The following is a 21,214-nucleotide window of genomic DNA, read 5'->3' on the forward strand; positions in this document are numbered from 1 at the left end:
CTAGACCTGAAGAAGAGCTCTTTGTGGCTTGAAAGCTTGTCTCTCTCCAATGGAACTTGGTCCAATAAAAGATTGGACCCACCTTGTCTTTCTAATGATGCTTCAAAAGTAGGTGAAGAGGGAGTCATGCCCAGACAGGTAGAAGGCAGATAGGTTGGGGGATCTCAAGATAGAAGGCAATCTAGGCATAGAGAGGGAGCTTGAGAGGCCCCTACATATGTTTTACATTGAGGCAAGTGAAATTTAGGCCCACGTGCTAATTAAGTAATGGCAGCAGGGATTGGCCTCAGACTTCTACATGTGAGATGAGCGGGTTAAGCTGCTTGAGGTCTTTCATCGCAAAGGATCCTCCAGCATTTTACAGATTACGCATGTACACTGAGCCAATTGAAATGCAGCCACCCTGGGGGAGAGGAGCCGCAGACCGCACATATCAGCACAACAGCAGCTATTGGGAGGAAAGATTTGTTCTATGAAGTTGTTGTTGAAGTTTTCATCTGAAAAGGCCAAACGCCTACATTTCAGATGAGTAAAGGGCTGAGTTGATCTCGTCAGGCTTATTTAAACCTGTGACTCAGCCACCACACCTGGTTTAAAAAAAAAAAACCCAACCCAATATAAAGGCATTGCTGATTTACCCTTTTAAAAACAGTTCCTTTCCCTGAGCTTTCATAACATGAACAAGGCGCTGAGGAGCAGTTTGCACTCCATGTTTCAGACTGCCACAGTTGTTGTTGTGTGGTTGGTTTGTTTTTTAAACTGTATTAAGGCAAAGTTAAGTAATGTTTGTTAACGTTTTACTTATTTAATTATATATTCAGGATCAGGTCTGTAATTTCTTCAAAACTAGATATCTTGGATATTTGAAATATGGCGAGGGGGTTATTCACCATTTCAAGAAGATTAATCTCTTGCCAAATTTTATTGTCTCTTTTCACAGCAAGTTTCAACACTTGGCCAGTGTTCACAGACAAGTTATATAGCCACCCCCTGAAGACAGGAATTATAGTTGGAATGTTTACCAGTGTAATGGGGATTCTGGGGATCCTTGCTGCAAGAAGAGGTTCCAAAATTTTCTTGGTAAGGTAAGCCTTTCCGAGGCATGATGGAATGCAATGCGGCGAACCACCGGCTAGGCGGTCTGGGCAAAGGGCCTTCACGGGAGGTACAAGCTTGTGAGTGTACTCCTGAGCACATGGCCCCTTCCCCTTTTAAGGACCTGCTCCTCATGGCCTGCGACTAGAGGTGACTTGGCCGAGGTCCAGTTGGTCACACTCCACCTCGAGCAGTGTCCATGCATTGGGTGTGTGAGCGCTGCCTAATTAGAGTCCCAGACACCTTGTCTACCTGGGAGCTCTTCTGATCTTCCAGCTGTTCAACCAGTCCATTCATCCCACAAGCATTCCAGGAGGGAGGGGGAGGGGGAAAGCTACTTCACAGGTATTCAAAGAGGGAGAGGAGACAAAAGGCGGGGGGAAGTGTAACAGACCTTTTGAGCATACAGTTTATACATAGCATAGTCATACAGAGCATACAGATCACTGCTGCTCCTACAATAGGTCAAATCAAAATTCTATATCCAGACATTCCTGAACTTTGAATCTGCAACGAGATCTAACCTTCATAGTTAGCCCTATATTGTCCCCCATCCTAAAGAAGAGATAGGACCTTTTTATAGTAAATGAAAAAAGGATTGTTTGAGTTCACAGACAAAACCCAGTAATCTGTCATAGATTTTTTTAACTCCTAGATTAATTAAACACAGCCCATATGGCCTGCTGTCATCACACAGGGGCTCCTTAAACCCAGGCCTGCACTAAACGGTAATGCAATTCCTATCTGTATAATGGGCCAAATGAAAAATCTGGATTCAAATTACACAACTGTACCCTGAATGTTTGCAAAGGTTCAGATCTAGATCTAAGCTTTGTCTCAGGCTCATCTTTGATTTCTTGATGTAACCCACACACCTCCTGGGTGGGGTGTTGTGTCCCATCTAGTGGCACCGAGACCATTTAAAGAGAGAGAAAATGAGTCTGCTCTACAGCACTAAGCTCCAGAGATCCCCAGTTCAATCCGGCCCACTGAGGACTGGGGTCTGTCGGCATTACACTGATACTGGAGTTATGGTGAGCCATTTAGGTTTTCTGAGGTGAATTTAAAAATAAGTACTTGAAAACATTAAATAAATTTAAAAAATCTCGAATTTGAGCACTCTGTCTCTTGCCCAGACCTGTATATTCTTCATGACATCTGATTTCTGATGTAGGACAATCAAAATCACATTTATCTATTCACAGTTCATCCACCAAGTATTTTACTGTCATTTTCCTGATGGATTGATCAGAAATTTTGAAAATAGAGGTTTTTTTTAACCAGTTAAGCTCCAGAAGGGATCATCTGGATTATGCTGAGAAATCATTAACTGTGTAATATGTATATACATGAGTTTTTAGAAACTGCCAGCAGCAGTCTGCTTACCCAGAGCTCCCTGTGGCAAAGGACAGAGCAAACTTACTGTGGTATTTGCTAACACCAGGTTAGATAAAAGCTTGTCAGTCCCCTTACAAGCCCTGTTGTTCAGGATTTCTGAGGGATCTATAAATACTTGCTCCAGTACAAAGGAGCTCATCTTGAGAGCTCCTGTTTTGAGCAGCAGTTTGCTGTCTTTTTCATCTCCTTTTGAAAGGCCCAATCAAGGTTAATGGAACCTTAATATGACCTCCCTTTTAATACTGTACCTCTTTGCCATGTGAGTATTCCCCTAACAAATGCTTTTAAAAAGGGAATCACAGCTGAGGACTCAAGCCGAATAAAGTGCTTTGTCAATCTGTATGGGACTGAATTTGATGACTAGCTGGACTTAATAATACCACGCGTTGGAAATTTACTAGCAAAAATAACAATCCTCTAACTGGTGTATATCCTATTATCTGTATGTTTGTCTTTTGGGCCCTGATCATGCAGTGGGATCTGCCTGCATGGGCCTGAATGCTCATTGAATGGCCTTAGCCCTCTGTGCCCTTGCTGCTCCCAATCCAGCAAAGCACTTAAACATAGGAGAAGTCCCACTGAAGCATGTATTTAAGTGATTTGCTGGACTGTGCCCTTATACTGTGAGCGCGTCAGGGAAGGGAGCGGTCTTTTCTTGAATGTTTGCAATGCAAGCAGTATGCTTTTGCGTGCTCTAATCATGCTAACTGATAATAATCTTAATGGACTAAATGCCGGGCTTTCCTTACTGCTCAAAACTAAAACAAGTTGTGTGTGAAGCTAGTCTAGCTTTTATAATGCACCGCTCATAAAAAAGCACCCTAAGATATTTGTTAGTTCTTATGTAAGGTTTACCTATACAGCAAGTGTAACATATATGTAGAAATAGACACAAAAAGAAAAAAATAGATTGGACGTTGGTTGGTTGTGTGATGCCGCTAGACCACGTGTGTGCTCTTGCCAGGGCTGTGGGTGTCAGCTGAGCCCTGATAAACTCCTAGCTGGAAACCCAGACCAGCTCACCTGTATGTTAATATTGATCAAGACAGGTGTTAAACTTGTAAAGATGTGTTTAGCTTCTATAAAATACATGTAAGTTGCTGCATGCATTAATCTTGCTTGTAACGGCAAGTTAATATGGAAGTTTTGCTTTATAACTGTAAACATGTCTGTTCTGAACTGAAGCAGGAGAAGGGTTCCCCTGTCCATCAAGGAGGACTATCAAAACTAAGTGGGCAACTGTGAAACATCACATTACAAAGACTGGGCTAATGGCCCTCTCACACCTATAAAGGTGCTATGTGCAAGGAAGCTTGTCCTATCGGCTTGAATTCTGGAAGAAGAAAATAAGATAGCTGACATGAAAATTCTTCGTCTCTTTGCTCTTTGGACTCTCACAGGGCTGGAGCTACGAAACAAAAGCAGAGATCCGCAGGTCAACCTGGGTTAGCCCTAAAAGACATTAGTTGCTGACAGATTACCACATCTGACACCTTTTGGAACCACAGACTGTCATTCATAGGTGTATATAGGTTGCCTGCTTTAACCTGTAAATAACTCTTTTTCATTTCTTTTTCCTAGTTAATAATAAGTAAGTTTACTATAGGATTGGCTATTTGTGATGTAAGAGCTGAGGTACAAATTGACCTGGGGTAGGTGAGTGGTCTCTAGGGACTGGGAGCAACCTGAATAGTTAGTGATAAATGGTCACTTACACCAAAGATCACAAAGTCCAGCTTGCCTGGGTGGCAAGATAAACTGGAGTGTGCAGGAGGACTGGCGAAATCTAATTACAGAACACACCACCAGCTTGGGGTCTCTGCTTTTCGACAGTCTGCCCTGAGGCTGGCACTCACAGTTATGAACGCTGCAGACAGTGTGATAGCATGTATATTTAAATCTTTGATGCAAAGTAGGGAGCAGACCAGTGGCAACTTTAGTGAGGTTCCATCTTGTGTGTTCAATTTCACTCACAGAAATCATGAAACCAATGGTGCAAAGCCAGGAAAGCATATGCTTCTCCTGGTCTGGGGAGAAGGGGAGGCCTTAGGGAGTGGCAGTGGACTGGACAGAAAGCTTGCTCCGCACTCACCCTGCAACTATGGTGCCTGTCCTGAGGGGCTGGGCCTAGCTTCCTACTTTGGGCACTGTGACCTAGAGCATGGGGTCATAGCGCCGTTCAGGTTTGGCCCAGATGTTCTCCCAGTGACCCCATGCATCAGGTCGCGATGCCACTCACTCAAATTTGTCCTTGCCACTGCTCTGCCATGATGAAGGAGCAGCCAGGCCAAACCTGAGTGGTGCTGTGACCCTATGTGCCAGATTGCAATGTCCAGAGTGGGGAACCGGGCCAAGCCCTGTGGGACAAGTGCCACCGCTGCAGGATCAGTGCAAGGTGGGCTCGCTCTCCAAATCCCACCCCCAGGGTCTCCCTTCTGCATTGGGTGGGGTTTAGGTTTGTTGTGCTGAGGTGGATGGTTTTGCTGCAGGTGGTCAGTGTCCCCTCAGAAGTTCAGTATAATGCACCCATTAAATGTGGAGACTACTACCACCCTGGGAGCAGATCTTCAACTTTATATCCCTTTTATATTATTCTTAATTTCAATATATATTACAAATAAAAAATATTAAAAGAGAGAATTAAAGTTGCAAAGTCAAGCACTCCTAACTTAGGAATGCCAGAATTAAGGCTACCTGTGCAACCTCAGTTCGCCCCTCTTGTGCGTATACATTATGATATAGTCTTTAATTATATGATCACATGCTATTTTTTCCCACAGGACCCCTGCCTCAGTCAGTGCCCAGCAGGGACCAGCTGTATATTTAACATGTAATGGAAAACAAGACCTTTTGATTTTATCCTTTTGTTTTTTAAAAATCTAGTAATTTTATGCCATTGAATTTTACAGGAGCATTGACCTTTGTTACATCTTGTGACTGGGGTCGGGCAATAAAGTCAAGTCTTACCACCACTCCCATTTGTCACACCCATGTTACAAATTTTGCTTTGTTGCAACTGTTCTGCTATATGTGGACTACTCTGGTCATAGTACAGCGCTCAGCTGGAGGATGTTGCAAGGACAGAGTTATAAGCAGCAACAAATTATCATGAGACTGTCACTCACAGAAAGTTTGAATTGATAGTAACTTGGGTTGTGACTAAACCTGACTTCATGCACTACCTTTTTAGGTCCTTCCATCCTTGTTGTAGAGATAAAAGGCCTGATTCATCATAGGGTTACTATAGTTTTATACCAGTGTAATTCCATGAGTATCACTGAAGTTAACTTACTCCATTTTCACATGGTGTAATGGTGAATCAACCCCAAAGCATGCCAGGCACCTGCAAAACAAACAGTGTGCTTTTAAAACCTACCTGTGTATCAGTTTTCCGTGGCAATTTGATGTGTTTTGTAATGGAATGATAGTTTTGTAATGGAACTGAAGTGTTAGTTAGAGTCCAGGGTAGACGAGTTAATGGATCCTTGTAATCAGAATGAGAAAAGTGAATACAGGCTAAGGGCCCAATCCTGTGATGCTAAACTCACATTAGCTTCAATGGAAGTTGAGGATGCAGAGCACCTCACAACATTGAGCCCTTTGTTATTTATACCATGATAAAAGATCTCCTCAATAATAGCAAATAGAAGGTACTATTTTGACAGTATTGGATTGGCCTGAACCTGCTCCCATCATAAAACTCCTATTGACTTCAAGGGAGAAGGATCAAGCCATTTTGGTTAGCTTCCGTCTCCCAATTAGAATATTTGTACTGTTTTTGCTACTTTAATATTTTTCTCTCTGGTAATTCCTAATAAGCTGGGCCTCTGAACAAAATATTAGAAAAGATCCACAAATAAAGAATTTGACTGTAAAATGCTTGTTTCCCACCAACAGTGCTAGGTTCCTACAAATCACACAATGTGTCACTCATTACCTCTTCTTATATTACCTCTCCCACCAATACATACATACGTAACTGGGCCCCCACAAGAAAAAAAGAGCTGAGTCATGAAATTCAGGAACAAGCTGTTCTAGGTCCTGATTCAGTCTGGGGCTTCAATATGACCTTGATTTCTCCAGCAAACTTTTTGTTACCTATCTTATGTATTTATCTTAGTCACATACAGAAAACTTAGTTAAAGAAGAGAGATGGTTGAAAGTATGCTTCAGTTGAGTCCAAGTGATGCTCCCAAACAATCCGTTTGTTTTAAAAAATGCATAGCTTCAAAAGAACCCCAAATTAGAGAAAAAAATCTAGAAATTAACAATTCAAGAATCCAGCCAGTTCCCCAATACCATATAAATTGATGTGAGTATGCACTGCAAGCCTTGGGAGGTGACTACCAAAGCAGAATGTTGGAAGAAAAGATTTAAAACCTAGGGATTTGATTTGTCCCTGCCCTGCAATTTGTATATTCATTTGCATTTGTGTACAGTTAGTCAAAAATAGGTGTAAAATGCTACCAGGTCAGCAAGGTAGCTGTGAGGAAAGGAAGGATTCTTCAAATGCATGGAGCATAAAATGGTAGAAGGGAGCCACTTCTCAAGTGAGACATGGAACATTTTCTTTTCAGAATCTTGTTTCCATTTCAGATACTGACTGAATGGAGACAGAATCTACCTGTCTTCGTAGGAGCTACAAACAACCTGGAAAAAAAGACCTGAATGATGCTTTGAAGGTGGTACTGGGATAATGGCTTCTATGCCTGGATATATTTATTTTTTTTATTTTGTAATATAAATTCACTGGCATAGAAGACAGAATGAAAAGGAGAGTGGAAATCTCTTGGAATTCAACTTTTTGTCCTACTTTTAGAATGCTTCTGTGTGAGATGAAGTTGGTCCAAAAGGAGAAAGGAACATGTTCAATTTCTCTTTAGGTTAAGGATTCCTGGGGAACCAGCAAATGTACATTATCTGTTGTTGTCTGAGTTGTAGGGGGATCTGTGCTGACCTCTGTACTGTAAAGTTGAAAAATGTTTCTGGATACCAGAAGACCAAAGTGGCTGGAATGATTGCCTGTTAGAACAAGAGTTCTTTTTCTACTTTCAGTACAAAGTGTCTTCCACACCTACCCTGAGAAAGCAGGTTGGTTGATGAGGTTGGACGAATCTGTGAGTGCTTTCTTTGAAGAATTCTTTGGATAACATAGGTCTTGTTCCAATGCCTATCAATTCAATGGATGGACACATCCCTGATTTCAACAGACATTGGATCAGGCCCTTAGTCACAACTGAAAAGTCATGACGGATGTTACCATGATAAAGTAGCAATGTCAGAACCTTACGTTCATTTCTTCTTCTTTTCATTATTATTCTTACATCCTTCTCATGCTAATGTTGGCTCACAGGATGGAAACTAGTCTGCTCCATCACTCTCTGTTGTTAGCAGCTGCTGCCATCTGCTCTATGGTGTTGAGATTGACTGACTGTTCCGCACCCCATGGTAAGCGTTCTTCTTCAAGTTTCTCTTGGTGTCCTTGTTTCCTCGCATCAGCTGGTTTCCACTTGATAGCTACATGTGGGAGTCTGTGTGTTGGCATCTCGAATACTGTGACTGGGGTTCCGGGGAGCCACACTGAAGTTACTCAGTTAGGGTAAACCCCAAAGAATGGGGCAGACAATCCCCAAAACTGGTGGAGATTCCAATACTTAGATTTACCAAGCCAGCACAAAACAGCTTCTATAATACCTTACTGGTTACCCATAAGCCAACAACACAGTTCCCTTAAAGCAACCCAGCCTCAGGCCTCCACCCAGACACCCAAGTAAAATATGATGAGGATTACTGAAAATCTTATTCATCATATAAGAAAGTTCTACCATCCCAAAGGATCAGACACATTACCTCCCAGGTTAATGAATCTGATCCAAATACATGCTTACAGTCGATTCTTATTAACTAAACTAAAATTTATTTAAAAAGAAAAGAGTGAGTATTGGTTAAAAGATCAGTATATGTACAGACAAGAGTACAGTTCTGAGATCAGATTCATAGTAGAGATGGTGAGCTTTGTAGTTGCAAAGAGTTCTTTCAGAAATAGTCCATAGGTTATAGTCCAATGTTCATATTCAGGGTGATCCAGATGGGACTAGAGATCTCAGTCTTATGACTTAAACTTCCCCTGCATGAAGCATCAAGCAGATCTGAGATAAAAAGGATCAGGACCACGTTTTTTTTTTTTTATACAGTTCTAGGCCTTCTCTTGACAGCTCAGAGTCCTTAGGCGAACAATAGGCAATCATGGAGACTTTGAAGTAGACCTATTTCCTAAGCATCACCAGTAATTAACTACATGGATGACAATAAGGTAATGTTTATCCATTAAGAAGTTTATCACAAACTTTAAAGACGCATATAGACAATGACATTATTTCACCCAAGCTTCATTTAAATGTTAACATTCCCTTTTGATCTCTGAATCAATAGCTATAGTAATATTCCAAAGTTTTAGCCTATCTAACATGGAAGGGCCCTAATTACCATTTGCATACTTTTCCAATATGTCTCTAAAGGTTGAAATTGGGTCATTTATCCTGCAGGATGCTTAACCCTTTCTGGCCATGCGTCACAAGTACGTGCCCCAAATATGACCAATACTTACTTCTAATTCTAGTAGGAATGAGCTGCTGATTGGTAATTACTCCGATCTCTTCATGGGTGATAAATTTTCACTATCCAATGCCTAGAATATTTCCTAGGAACTTATTTTCAAGGCATCTAGTTTTCTATGTAACATTTTAATAGACCTCCAACTTTCACAGCCACAGAATGGATGCTCCATAAACACTACAGAACAGAGATTACGTTTTGAGTTGAAAATTCTCAGTTGTGTTTGGGTACTGTGTATCTTTGATTTCCATATGTTGAGCTTAGTGAATTCTGTGGATGCCTTTCCTATCCTTGAAGTCATTTTTTTTTCTTGATGTCTCCGGTGGCTAGTATGGTGCTGCACAAGTAAATACACTGTTCTTCCTTGATGTTTTTGCCTCCTGATATGATGTTACTGTTTGATGTCTGGGATTCAAGGAAGTTTGTTTTGACATAACTGATTCTGAGCCCTGCTTGGCCTGCTGTTTTTGCTAAAGTGTCTGTCTGTCTTTGGCTATGTCTAGGCTTACGACAGTGTGTAGCATACAGACACTACATGTGTGGCTACACCCTGCTGCATAGGCGTGCGCAGCACATTTCATTAGGGTGTGCACCCAGGGAGCCCTGCCCCCATCCACTTCCTGCCCCCTGACTGCCCCCCTCAGAACTCCCAACCCCCCCTGCTCCTTGTCCCCTGACTCCTGAGGACCTACCCCCATAACTGCCTCCCTAGGACCCTACCCCCTACCTGTCCCCTGACTGCCCCGACCCTTATCCACACCTCCGCCCCCAGACAGACACCTATCCAACTGCCCCCTGACAGGACCCCCCAGAACCCCCAACCCATCCAACCCCCCTGCTCCTTGTCCCCTGACCACCCCCTCTGCCCCCTAATCATCCCCCGGGACTCCACCAACTATCCAACCCCCCTGTCCCGACCCCTAGCCACACCCCTGCCCCCTGACAGGCCCCCTGGGACTTCCACGCCCTATCCAACGCCCTTGTTCCCCGTCCCCTGACTGCCCCCGAGACCCTCTGGCCCATATCCAACCCCCTTTACCACAGCGCTGCTCAGAACAGAGTCCCCACCAAATCCCACCCTGTCAGGGTTCCCTCCCCACTTTGAACTCTAGGGTACAGACGTGGGGACCTGCATGAAAGACCCCCTAAGCTTATCCTTATCCTTAGGTTAAAACTCCCCAGGCACAAATTCTCCCTTGTACCTTGGGTTTAAGTAACGCTGCCACCACGAAGTGATTTTAACATAGAACCAAGGAAAATCCCCCCAATGCCTTACACCCCCTTTCTTGGGGAGGCTTGAGAATAATATCCTAACCAATTGGTTACAAAATGATCAAAGACCCAAGCCCCTGGGTCTTGGAACAATGGAAAAATCAGTCAGGTTCTTTAAAAGAAGGATTTTATTTAAAGAAAAAGTAAAAAATCACCTCTGTAAAATCAGGATGGTAAATACTTTACAGGGTAATCAGATTCAAAACACAGAGGATTCCCCTCTAGGCAAAACTTTAAAGTTACAAAAAACTGGGATAAACCTCCCACTAGCAAAGGGAAAATTCACAAGTTGAAAACAAAAGGTAATCTAATGTGCCTTGCCTTACTTATTCTTTTTGTAATATCAGAGAATTGTACAGGATGGTTTATAGGAGAAGGAGTTTTTTTGACCTGATGCTTCTCTGTTTTCCCCAGGGAACACACCACAAAGCCTTCTTCCCACCCCCCCCCCCCCCAAGATTGGAAAATAACTTCTTTCCCTATTGGTCCCTTTGGTCAGCGCCAACCAGGTTATTTGAGCTTCTTAACCCCTTACAGGTAAGGAGGAATTCTAGGCTACCCTTAGCTATATGGTTATGACACACCCCTTGGACATCCCCTTGACCAATGATGTGATGGCACTTACGGGGCGGGTGCAAAGAGCGCCAACCAAGCTGGAGCGCAGCGGTGGAAGGGTGCTATGACTGACGTAAGTCAACAAAGGTCATGTGTAGTGCTGGGGAGGCGGCGATTGGCTGGGCGGGCGGGGGGCCAAGGGGGGTCATGGTAGCAGCGTGGGGTTCGCTGTGTGACACAATGACAACAACTTTGTGCAGCTACTGGGGAAGTTTGTACAGGCAACAAATATACCCTGCGCAGGCGGGGAGGGAGGGGGAGACCCTGTCACCGGGGGTGGCAGGTTTGTAGAAATTTTGGTGGTGCCCAGAACCCGCCCCCGCCCAAACTCCGCCCCCGCACCTGCCCAAGGCTCTGGGAGAGAGTTTGGGTGGGGGAGGTTTGGAGTGCAGGCCCTAGGCTGGGGCAGGCTATGGGAGGGGGTGCGGAGGGAGGGGGTGCAGGCTCTGGGAGGGAGTTTGGGGATGGGAGGGGGTGCAGAGGTGAGGGGTGTGGGTGAGGGCTGTGGCTGCAGATGAGGCGTTTGGGTGTGGGAGGGGCTCAGGGCGAGAGTAGAAGTGTGAGGGCTCTGTCTGGGGCTGGGGGGTTTGGGGTGTTGGAGGGGCCCACGGTTAGGGTTGAGGGTGCGGTGGGGGGGTGAAAGCTCTGGCTGGGGGTGTGGGATCTGGGTGGGGCAGGGCTAGGGATGAGTTTGGGGTGCAGGCAGGCTGCTCCAGGACAGGGGCCAGAGAGGAGGACTCCCCGCACAGCCCTTTCCCTGCCCGCAGCAGCGAGCTCTGGGGGAGGACCCCCCCAGCAGCACACTCACCCCCACCACTGTCACTGCACGTGGTCCTAGGGCCCCTCTCAGGTCCAGGAATCTCCCTCGCCTCCCCCGCGGTGGGTGCCGGGGGGTGCTGCATGCACCTCCTCCCCTGCTGTTGCCCCTGACTGTAGCCTCACTGGGGGTGAGGGATGGGGCTGCCTCCTTGCCCAGCATGGGGCAGGAGCAGGGACTGCGTGCGGAGGGGTCCCCTGTGCGGGTGGAGGGTCCTGCCGGAAAAGGGAAGGGTCTGAGGTGGAAGGGCAGGCTCAGTCAGTCTGCCCTGGGTGTGGAGATGGGGGGTGCTCGGACCCTGTGGCAGCAGTTGCTGCAGGGAGGCAGCATGTTGCTGCAGGGCAGAGGCAGGGGCAGGGATGCTCTGCGCCAGGGCCCGGAGAGGTGTGTGGGGGCAGCAAGAGGGGGCTGGGGGAGGCGTGGAGGGGACACCGGGCCCCAAATATTGGTGGAGCTGGGCCCCAGGGCCGACTCGACTCACTCCGCGCCGCTGGGGCCGGCAGCGACGTAAACACGGTTCTGTTGCCATCGCTGCCTGCAACTGCTGCAGCCTCCTCCTCTTCCTCCTCCCCTTCCTCCCCCCCCCGAGCCTCCAGCGGGGGAGGGGGCGGAGCAGCCTTCCCAGCCCGCGCTCAGGGCATTAGGGTGTGCCTGGGCACACCCCGTGCGCACGTCTATGCCCTGCGGTGAAAACAGACGGCATCCATCCTTGTCATTGTGGTGTGTAACTGCATGCCGTAGCGAAAGGCTCTAGCAGTGGGGAGGGCTGCCGCTCTGCTGCCGGAGCTTTCCCCACTGCCTCCCCCCTGCCAGAGCCTTTCACTGCAGTAGGGTAAGGCTGCGACAACAGAGAGGCAACTGGACACTACACTGTTTAAAGACAGCAGTGTGGACATGGCAGGCATTGATTGGGTGTGAGAGCCTGTGTAGGGTATGTAACCTGTGGGTTCAGGCATGTAGGGCATTCTTTGCTTGCCTAAGCAGTGCCTCACCATTTACATTGCTATTTATACCCATGCTAGCTGGGCATGGAATGTCTACTCTACAGGCAGCCATAAGTGTAGATGCACCTTTTGTTTGTAGCTTTTCGGGGGCGCAGTGTCCCCAGCAAAGTTGAGGTCTTCTAGGCATTTGCCATCTACTCATTTATTTAATTTAAATTTATTTTAGTTTATAATATTGTCTTCTGGCAAGCAGGTGGTATGAGCTAGCAGAGCACTTGCTACTCCATTGTTCTCTGGGAGAACTGTCACCAGGCTCAGTAAGGTGGCAGCCTAAGGAGAACCCTGGCATAAGAGAAATTCAGGCTTATATTTCTTGCAGAGTGCCACTATTTTGGTGGCTTTCTGGCACAGATAGGCTGGTGGTAGGTCACACTGCTATGGAAAGCCAGTGGTGAAATGCTGGGCTTGGTTAGCAGGCTGAGAGAGATGGAAGAATGCAGATTCAGCAAACAGGATACTTTGGCTGCCACGGCATAAAAGGAAGGCTAATAGGCTCCTGTAACTGAAAATGCAATTCATTTGAAATGCCCAGCAGTTGTGAGAGAAAATCCTCTCCCTCCTAATCTGGAGTCAGACACAGACAGACAGCTTGAGTCAAAGCCCATTGAAGTAAATCCATTGGATCAGGCCCAGAGTGTGGGGCTGCAACAGATCAGCAGCAGAACTGAACTCGAAGGAGGAACTTAAACTGGTTCCTTTGTCGTAGAATGAACAGGTCCAATGTGTGAATAATGCTCAGCTCAAGGATGAGGAATTATAGGAGATACAGTAGGCCTGGGCTAGAACGCCTGGGAACTTTGGTCAGTGTCTGGAATATAAATACAAATTTTGCAGCTTGAGCCGGTCTCTACAAATGCATCAAGAAGCAAAGCAAAAAGAGTGTCTGCTAACATTCAGCATAAGAAGAACTGAAGAATAATCTTTCAGGATGTGCAAATCCAGTTTTAGGGATTTTAATAGGGCTCAGATTTCAAACTTCTTGATTTCTCCTATGATGACATTAAGGAAAACACTGTCCTAGCACAGTGGTGCCTCATCTGAACTGGAAACTAGACAAAAGTCAGGGCTAATGGGAATGCAATTTAAAATTTTGGAATAAATAACAGCAATTGAGGTGAATTGGATGTATACGAAAAGAAATGTGCACCTGACTGATATAACTGCATATAAACACTGCTACTGTGTTCAGTGCTGTCGGCTGTACTTGTGCATGCCTGCCAGCTCTTGAACAGAGTTTTCACTGATACACGTGATTAGAAATTCACCATGTGCTTGTAATCAGTTAAAACAATTTTAGCAACACAGACACTAGAAATGGACACAGATCCAGGGCAGAGGCCATCTTTTGTTCTGTGTTTGTACAGCGCCTATCGCAGTGGGTCGTGGTCCATAACTGGGGCTCCTAAATGCTATGGTAGTATGAATGATAAATAATAACAGACATCTGATGTATTCAGAGAGAAATAAGGAAAACCAAATAAACACCTCTGCAATGGAAGCAGTGCCCCTACACAACAGCCCACAACCCAATACATAACAGTATGTAGTGTACGCATGATGTCAGTATGGTGTCAATGAGACCTTTTGTTTGCCATGTTGTTGTAGCCGTGTTTGCCCCAGATATCAGAGTGACAAAGAGGGTGAGGTAATAGCTTGTTATTGGATCAACTTCTGTTGGTGAGAGAGACACTCTTTCAAGCTGCCTGTAGCTCATCAAGGAGACACATATCATAAGTGAATCTGAGATTGCCCCATGACTAATGCAATCATACAGGTACTGTCAGGCCTCCATCATACACTGACCCCACACCAGCACTAGAATCTGCTACGTTCTCTCACATGCAGAGTGGAAAGATGTAGCTTTAAATTGCTCCCATTTTTGCTGCTGCTTTGGGGGTGCGTCATGCTGAGTGACTGATGAGGAATTTGGTCCTGATTGACTACCCCCCACCCTGTTGTGTGTGTTTTGTTTTTTGTTTTGTTTTTGTTTTTCCAAAAGGTCACACTTTTTACAGTGTGTCTGCACCACATTCTGCCCCACCACGCTCAAGACGCTAAGGTAGAATTGCTTTATGTGTAACTTACACCAACCCCCACAAAAAGCATGTAACCATTTTTGTCTAATGGGCATCAGACACACATCAGACAAGCAAATCAGGTCTTTAGGTTCTATTCCTACCTTTACTGGGCACTTCCTGGGTGACTTTTGGAAGGTCACTTAACCTGTCCTTTTCCCCATTCCCTTCTCTGTAGAATGGCAATAAGGTTACTGACCTACCTCACAAAGTGTGTGAAGGCCAATGTAACTGCTATTTGAAAAGTATTGGCTGGAAGGTACTATGTTGTTGAGGTTTTTTTGTTTCTTCTTTGAATCATCCTAGCGCCTAAAACCCCCAGTCAAGGAACCGTGATGCCGTTGTGCTAGGTGCTGTACAAATACAGAACAAAAAGACAAGAAAGATGTGATCATTATATAAATCTTTTATTCAGGGTCTAACATATCTACAGCAATACAAAATGAAACCCCCAGTGCCTTTTTCTCTGACAGTCAGAATTCAGTCAAATCATTTTGGAAGTGTAACATTCCAACTTCAATAAAGATATGCATATAAGGAATTGAGGAACACGTTAACTTAGGCTGAAAAATATTTAGCAACCAGCTGCTGGTGACATCAGCATGGCCTGGCCTACAGAACAGAGACTGTATTGCCAGCTCTTGCTAAATAAAGCAGATGACTTATATTTTTCCTTTTTAAAGAGCAGATTTCCTTGGGGAGAACCACAAGCTACCATTAAGGCAAGGTTCACTCCAGTATTTGTTTTTAATTGCTCTCAGCTCCCACCTACTTCCAAATATTTCTGGAACAAGAGTTATGTGATTAAGCTGGAGTGATTCATGAGTTTGTTGGGAAAAGAGAAACCGGAAAAGAAGGGGCTGACTATTCAGGGTAATGACATCATCACACTGGCATCCTTTCCCTGGCCTAGAAAAATGCAGCCATCCCTGCTGTAAGAGTTTGGAGAGCAAATAATAGAGAGTCAGAAGCTGTTTAATTCCTTGGCAAGCCTTCAGAATATACTAGACATAGTCTTGTAAGGTTTACCGGCAGCGACTAGTTAAGTGGGAGATATGGGTATGTAGATTGCAGCCAAGAATAATGGCTGACAGTATTCAAGGAGAATCCCAAGCAAACAGAGAAGAAGATAAAGAAAAAGCTCAATAACTATAAAGAACATGTCATCTTCTTTACATCTCTCATTTGATTGCACCTGAGGCTTCTGTTCCTTTTTAAAAATAAGGATGGTAACATTTCTTGGAACCATAAAGTCCCCACACTAAGATAACGCAAAGAAAATCTCCAGATCACCCAGCACTGAACTCCTTGAACCTTGTGTTCTTCACAGTAAAATGAATGCTCCTTGTAGAGGCCATGAAAGATTAGATGGACCATTTTGAGGTGGGGAACCAGCCAAGTGATTTTGTTTAATGCTGAAATATTTTCCTTGTAAAATGGGATTTGGCTTAAAGACAGCTGAATGCGTAAGGGAAATCAGTTTGTCGAACATATTTGTACAGTACCAACGCAATGGGGCATGATGTGGGTCTCTAGATGCTACTGTAATATAAGAATAATAAAATTGAAAACCGTTATGGGGCCTGATTCTTCTTTCCCATGAGAATGTGCAGTCAGTGGTGTAAATGAGAACAGAATCAGGCATGTGTTCAATGCAGAGTTGGCTTTTCAGTTTTTAATTTGTGTAAATTAATCTGTCCTCAGCACTGGTATTGTGCGTTTTGTTTAGTCAGTACTAGGTTAGGTATTTTTAACCTGGGGGAAAATATTTACATGAAAAAATGGTAGGACTATTATCTGAAAATTTTTTCAGCCCGAGGCAGGTTGAGGAAAAAAGTGCTCTGCGAGAACAGACTCATGATACAGATGTCGATAGATCACATTTGTTTCTATGCTTTCTACATTATGAGCCCGACAATGATTCCTAGGTGAGAAATAGGGTTGGGTAACTATAAGTAATATGTATGTCATTTGTGCTGATTTGGGGCTACAGACGTGTATGTGATACAAAAATCCCTTTGTTGCTATGTTTTGGGGTGCAGGGCAGGGCTGCACGCCTTCTGTGAGCGAGCTGTGACAGTACAGCACAGCAGAAGAGGGTGTGGCCTCTGGAACAGGGGGGTACAGCCAGCTGAAAAATCCCTAAAGCCTGTGATTTCCCCCCCTTAACTGGACATGGTTGCAACAGGCTGTTGCGACAGGAGGGAGGTAAAAGGTACATGTTTACTTAGGTTCTGTAAGCATGGATAGGGGGGTGGGGGAAGGGAGCTGGCTCCCCCCTCACTTAATGAGTTTGCTGGTGCATTTGCAGGGCTTTGCTCCTTGTGCTGACAGCACCTATCATCGCACCTCTTTGCATTTGACCCTGTGTGCTCTCCTTTATTTGTCACCGCAAGTGCACTTTATCCCCAGTGTTCCCGTGCTACCTATAGCCAGGCCTGTTAAGAGAAATTTGGGACCTCGGTGCATAGTATTCACTCTGGGGCCCCACCGCTTCCCATTTCACTTTATTTACACAGACATTACAGATGTTTTTGGGGGGCCCTGAGTTCAAGACATGGGACAATTGTCCCCCCTTTCCTTCCCTCTTGTCAGCCATGCAGAGCCTTAGGCAGCTTTGACTAGCTCTTTCTTTTTCCCCCCTAAAATGCTGCTCTTGAAGGGTATCATGGTGAATAAGGGGCTGGCCCCTACCACAAATTGGGCCATATTGTATCCCCACAAGTAGAGGGCCCCAGTAGTCCTATAATTAGATTGTATTGTATAAAGAGCTCTTGCTTACATATGTGCTTTTTTTCTGCTCAGTTATTACTTGATACACTTTCTTTCTCACCCAGTGCCCATGAGCTGGGATTCAAGCTCTTATAATGGTAATACAATGCACTTGTCTGTAAAACCCAGTGCAATGGGGAGGGAGGGGAGGTATTCAGAATGTAACGAAATTTGTCTCTAATTTTTTGGCAGACGGGTGATTGTTCATACAGATCACTTCACAACTGGTAGCTTTAGCCCCACAGCCGCAGAGCAACAATGCTGCAGGCACAGCTTGGAGCTGAGGTACTAAAATAAACTAATGATTCATAGCGAGGAAATCTCAGGAATGATGAGTGTTTAAATCCAGCTTAATTAAAGCCTTGTTTGCTTTAATCTGAATATGTGCCTACAACAACAGAAATCTTCTGGTGTGAGTATAAGGCTAAGTGGTCCAATACTGCAGCAGTGGGCAGTTTCAGATGTGGGAGGGGAGGTTTTCTCTGACCTATTAGATACTTTGCACCATCGGGCCTAGGACTAGTCAAAGCTCTCATAGCAATAATTGCTAGTCACAGACCACTGGACCTTGCCTGGCTTACTCATTTTGGGTCACAAGACAGGATGTTAACCCGCTGACACCACAGCATGTTGCTAAATGGCTATTTTTAAACACATAAAACATGAATACAAGCAAAATGTTTTGCTTTGATCTACAAGGAAGATTTGAAGCAAGTGTATTGAGTGATGATGGGTCCCTGAAAATCAGGAATGTCTCCTTTTTCAGGGCCTGCCTCTGGCAGTTTTACAAAAAAACCAGTGCTTTGTCCCCAAATTTGTAAACCCTTGAGGCTGTGGCCACCTAAGATAGCCTCTTGTTTGCTGAGCTGGTGAAACTGACATCAGGCAAACCAAGCACATATGTACGTCAAGGACCAGCCCCCATCAAGTCTGTTATAGGTTGCCACCTTTCCCTCCAGGAAGCTTGTCTTTGAGCCAGTCCTCCCCTACGGGAAGAGTCAAATGGCTGCACATAATGTGTATTGGAGATACAAAGGTGGTGCAAAGTTCACCTTTGCACTCCCCTTATCTGCTGATGCTGTGGGCCAGGCCAGGTCACCAGAACTGAGTAAGATTTCTGACTGCTCTCACCTGTGACAGCTGCTAATTGCCCTAAGGAACCAAAAAACACAGCCAAAGAGCAGTGTGGCCATGCCCCATTTCCTCTAGCCACCTCCCTTTTCCCCTGCTACACTGGCAGCAGGGAGGGGATGATATAACAGCATCTATGCCACTAGAAGATCCCCTTTACATGGGGATGGAGCTCCTGCAGCTGAATCTCTCTGGGTTTGGGGCCAAGTTGTACCAGAGGTGGGATGCAGAGCAATTACACCTCCTGGGAGAATTTGGCTTGGGGACTGAAAGTAGTGAGCCTTCTGGCAGTTCAGCAGCATGGCCACCATATTGAAGGTAGCAACTGACCAGCCAGGGCTGATGACCATGCTTTCACCCTCCTCCTCTGCACGAGAGTTGGTCACCGGATTGTGGCAGGCACTGGGGAAGGGGGGAAAAAGAGAGCAAGTGGGGAGACACAAGACAGAGATAATAACTGGCAGAGAAAGGGTGAAGGAAATAGAAGGGAGAGGGAAGGGAAAGAAGCCTGAACCTTGAGGAAAGAGGAAGCAAAACAACGAAAGCAGCTGTGTGTGTGTGTGTGTGTGTGTGTGTGTGTGTGTGTAGGGAGGGGGAGTAAAAAAATCATAGAGAAAATAGAGCACCCTTTTCTCTTCCTCCCATCTCCATTTGCCAAACCCTTGTATGCAGTTCCCTGACCTTCACCAAACCCCTCCCCCCTCATTAAGTCCCCCTGTTCACTTTGGAAATCTGGCTACACTACAAGTGAATGGATTTCCAAAGTAACTTAGAATTATTTTTCTCTTTTAAGGAATTGGTTTGTGGGCTACTCCTGGCTTGGTATAGCCAGTGACATCAGTAGAGTGGCACTGGGGCTGAATTTAGCCCTCTGTCCGCAAAATCTATTTTAAAAGAAGTTCCCTTAAAGTGGAGTTATGCAAAATTGTCATTATGAAACTTGCCTAGTTTTGTTGCTGACTCAAAACACAGTCCAGCCTTGCTAAGGTTTGTGAACTTGCTGCTGTTGCACTACAAACATTTGAAACTGGGCATTTTCATCTGGGTTTCACTTTGAATTTCGAGGTTGGTTCAAACACCAGACTGAAGAGGTGGATGCAAAACTGCAGTGAATCAAATAATGGGTTTGTATAGAATCATAGAAGTGTAGGACTGGAAAGGACCTCAATAGGTCATTTAGTTCAGTCCCCTGCACTCAAGGGCAGGCCTAAGAAATAACTAGCCCTTTCCTAACAGGTGTTTGTCTAACCTGTTCTTAAACTCCAGTGATGGAGATTCCACAATCTCCCTAGACAATTTGTTCCAGTGCTTAACCACCCTGACAGTTAGGAAGTTTTTCCTAATGTCCATCTTAAACCTCTCTTGCTGCAAGGTAAGTATGAATGCCTGCAGTCCAAAAGCGCTCTGCTATAAACTTGCGGGTTGCAGGAAATCTGCTTTGGCTTAATGGAAGAAAATGTATTCTAAAGACTGGAGCACATGTAGGTGGTTCCCAATATACCACAGAGTGAAAGTGTGGGATGGATAGTGAATAGAGCTTGTGTTTCCAACCACGATGCTGAGAAAATACATTTCTGATTTAGTGAAGCTGAAGACCGTTGCAGTGGGGGATCAGGTTTAATTACCAATGGATTATAAAGCATCTGCCCAAAGCCATTTACAGATGCTTGGGCAACACCACCACTGTTTTTAATTAGCAATGTGGGAGAGAGAGAAATCTTCCACTCAGACACATTATTTAAACAATAAGATATGGCGGAAGCAGCTGGATGGATATCTTACATCTGATGGGGGGAATGCTGTCTCCTTTCTGCGCAGTAGTGTCTGAATGCCATGTTTTCTTTACATTATGCCATTTAAAAAGCACATTACCATGTTAACTGCTTTCTTGTGCGCTATTAATAGTTTCATTTCTTTCCAGCTGCTCCATGAAACATTCACCACTCTCCCGGAAAGGCTGCTTTTGCTTCCTGCTGATAATGCATAGCATCTGCTTCAAGCTGGAAGGTGAATGACTAAGTCAGGTGGCCTAGACTTGGGCTTCTTCCCCATGAAGAATATGCTTACAGAAAAACTGGCAATATATGGAAAAATATTTCCACAGGCATTCACTCAAATTGAAAAATCAATTTGTTTAGCTTCAGTTGATATATCATTTGCATTCACTTCCTGTGAATGTTTGCGTGATTGAGTTTTACTTGCATGCATGCTAGTGAATTCTAAGTCCACATGCTTGAGTATCACAGGAAATAGTGTAGTTCATATTGAACTGGGTCACAGCAGCAGGACCGTGTTCGCTAAACCCTGCGCCAGAGCACTGGCACAAAGCAGGATCCAGAAAAGGATCTAACAACACCGTTTTTCAACTAGAACCACACTGGGGCATCTTTAATGTACAACCAAATTCATATTCCTCCCAT

General features: G+C 44.9%; 1 long non-coding RNA gene across 1 annotated transcript; it reads left to right on the plus strand.

Moving 5' to 3' along the window:
- Positions 1-1,005: 1,005 nt before the first annotated feature.
- Positions 1,006-20,748, plus strand: LOC141981524 (uncharacterized). Its single transcript, XR_012637814.1, has 4 exons — positions 1,006-1,085; positions 7,847-7,941; positions 10,918-11,068; positions 20,716-20,748. It is a non-coding gene; the product is annotated as an uncharacterized LOC141981524 (long non-coding RNA).
- The last annotated feature ends 466 nt before the right edge of the window (positions 20,749-21,214 follow it).

This window comes from Natator depressus, chromosome 2 (assembly GCF_965152275.1).
Source record: "Natator depressus isolate rNatDep1 chromosome 2, rNatDep2.hap1, whole genome shotgun sequence".
NCBI lineage: Eukaryota > Metazoa > Chordata > Testudines > Cheloniidae > Natator > Natator depressus.